Here is a 3,414-nt window from a genome sequence, read left to right as displayed (position 1 = left end):
TTTTTTTTTTTTTTTTTTTTTTTTTTTTTTTTTAGTTGTAGATGGTCACAGTACCTTTATTTTATTTATTTTTTTATGTGGTGCTAAGAATGGAACCCAGAGCCTCACACGTGCTAGGCAAGTGCTCTACCACTGAGCTACAACCCCAATCCTTCTATAGGTTTCTTGTACCTGGATGTCTGTCTTCTTCAAGATTCTGGAAGTTTTCTGCTATAATCACTGAGTAAGTTTTCTGTTTCCTTTAACCATTGTTTCTTCCTCTTTGGGTATGAGGCGGATGTTTGATTTTTTTAATGGTGTCCTAAATATCTTGAATGCAGCGTTTATTCTTATTTTTTTTCTTTCATCTGATGGTGGTATTTCAAAAGATTTGTCTTCAAGGTCAAATATTCTTTCTTCTTGAACTAATCTGTTGTTGAGGGTTTCAATTGAATTTGTTTCATCTGATTTATAGAACCCTTTTCTAATTGGATTCCTATTTAATTTAATTTGTATTTGTATTTTCTCTTGAACCTCAGAGATGTTCCCCTCTCCTAATACCAGGGATTGAACCCAGGGGCATCAGACCACTGAACTAGACCCCCAGCTCTTTTAAATTTTGAAATAGTGTCTTGCTAAATTGTTCAGGCTGGCCTTGAACTTGCAATCTATCTTCCTGCTTTAGCCTCCCAAGTTGCTGGAATTACAGGTTTGTGCCACTGCACCTGGCTTTACTAAGGTTTTAAAAAGGTTACTCTTTAACTGTGCTCAGCTTCACATTTCATGTTTCTTGGGTTTCTATGTTGAGATTTGTGCATCTAGTGAAATGAATATCTCAATCACTTTTATGGGATGGCCTTCTTAGGGGATGGTTTTCTTCTAAAGATGTGTTTTTGGGGTGTTGTTCTATTTTATAACAGTGAGTTTATTTCCAGCTAGGCATTCTAGTGTAATCTCCTTTTGGCTTCTTTGGCTGATTAGTGAGTCTGGACACAGTATGTACTGTATTACAGTTGGAAGGACCCATTGTCTCCATGGGTTGTGCAAGAATGGGGACTCAAGCAGTTCTGGCAGGCATGGTATAGGTAGCAGAGTGTGCAGCCTGTGTGGCTACTCTTACAATGGGAATGGTGGCCCCTGTTGGGCAATGGAGGTTTCTTCAGGCACTGGTGACATTGGCTTTGTTATCAGATTTGTCCCTGCCACTGACTGCACCAGTAGTAGTGGTAAGGAGTCGAAAGCATTTAGCCTATAATTAGGTACTGGTTCAGGTGCTTCTAGGGGAGGAAGGACAGGAATCACATCACCCGCTTTGTGGCATTCACACCAGTCTTATCAGTAGTGTGTGATAAGGCAAGATGCAAGGCAACCAATGCAGGGGACCTGATTAAGTACAGAAGTGGGAAAAATTGTTATTCCTTTCTGCTGCAATGGTATGTCTGCCCAGGAGCAGAACCCCAGGGTCCATAGCTATATACGTGCTTGGAAACATGGTGATAGAGGGGGGCTTTTGCACCCTCTGTTTTTCATTTGTAGCACCTTCAAGAGATGGGAATGGGAGTGGGTTGTGGCTGGAGCTGGGTAAAATTCTTCCTGGCTGAGGTGTTCCACAGCAGGGAGGGAACATTCCCAATGGGCTTTTGCTGGTCATTCCACCAAGCCAGGTCTGGCTACGAGGCACCCATGAGCTGAGCTGTGGCAATGGAATGTCTGTGGCGTCCCAGAGTTGAAACTATGCAGGATTTTTTTGACCCAAACACAGTTTTTACCACTGAGCTACATCCCCAGCCCTCTTAATTTTTTTTTTTAAATATTTTGAGTTGTAGATGGGACGTAATCTTTATTTATTTTCATGTGGTGCTGAGGATCAAACCCAGTGCCTCACACATGCTAGGCAAGCGCTCTAACACTGAGCTACAACCCCAACCTCCACTTTTTAATTTTTGAGACAGGGTCTTGCTAAGTTTCTGAGGCTGGCCTCAAACTTGTAATTCACCTGCCTTAGCTTCCTGAGACACTGGGATTACAGGTGTGTGTCATCGCACCTGGCTCCTAACACAGTTTAAATTTGAACATTATGTCCCCTCTCAAAATGGCTCCTGGTTATAGCACTTGGGTATTTGCTGGGAGATGTGAATTCCTTTCCTAAATCCAGGCTACTGTACAGATTTACCAAAGCTACCACTGTCAGAATTTGTATTGAGAGTTTTCTTCTTTACATTTTTCCTGGTGGAGCTGGGGCAGCAGATAAGGGATTTTTCTCTTGCTATGCTGCCATGTCAGGTCTCTGGACTTCACAAGGCTTCTGCTGCTCTGCTGTTGAATTTCACTATTCTCCCAGTTGCTTAACTCAATAGGCAGCAATGTTTTGGTTCTCTGTGGAAGAGGCAAGTGCTGGGTGCCTCTGTTCAGTCATGTTGTCCACCAACAGCCTTGTGTTTTTATGATCACAGGTAAGATGTTAATTTTTTCTAACTTTATATTGATAAAGTTAACCCAGTTATGGAAAGTTATTTTTCCTTTCAAAATTGCCAAAAATTTGATTAATCAGTTTCCCAGTATGTGAATCTGAATATAAATCTCTTGCATCTATAGAAATTTCAACTTGTTATCATATAACCTATTTTATCTCTTAAAAATACATGTAGAAATTATATCAGAAATGCTTTAAAATAATCCAGTGATGGAAGTATGTATAGAAGAAATAAGGGTGGGATATTAAAAAGTACCTAATATTTTCTCATTTATAATATTCTAATTCATCCATAAGATAAATACTGGAATGACTAACACTAATGAAAATGTAAACTATGTTTAATCAAAGAGGTTAATGTTTTTCTTCCATGTTATATGGGTGAGTCTTTGGCAAGATGCAAAATGGATTGTTTGGTGAAATCACTTCAAATGATAAGTAATGGTTTAGATGATTTTGACCAGATGATATCAACAACAAAAATGTTCAGTTAAGAGATAAAATCATGATCATACATTCCCAAGCTTTTATTGAAAGTCCTCCTTATTAAAATTCTAATTATACTACATAAAATAAAGGATTACCAAAAAAAAAAAAAGAAAAACAAATGAGGGTGGGTTAAGGGATGAAACAAAACTGTCCATGAGTTAGAATTTTTTTACACTTTTTCTTCCTGGTACTGGGGATCAAACTCAAGACCTTTGTATATGCAAGGCAAGTACTTTACCACTGAGTTACATCCCGAGCCCGGACTTTTAAAATACTATTTCCTTTATGTGTACTGAGAGAAAGAGAGAATGTAGGAGAAAGTACTGGCACACAGTAGCTGCTCAATAAATAAAAGCAACTGTTATCTTACCATGAGCAGGGAAATTAAATAATTTACTCAAAGCCACACAGAACTGGTAAAACCCATGGTCAATGCAGCCCCAATGGGCAGCAAGAATAATTACAAAAGCCAC

This window comes from Marmota marmota, unplaced genomic scaffold, assembly GCF_001458135.2.
Source record: "Marmota marmota marmota unplaced genomic scaffold, marMar, whole genome shotgun sequence".
NCBI lineage: Eukaryota > Metazoa > Chordata > Mammalia > Rodentia > Sciuridae > Marmota > Marmota marmota.
Note: the sequence above shows the minus strand (reverse complement) of the source record.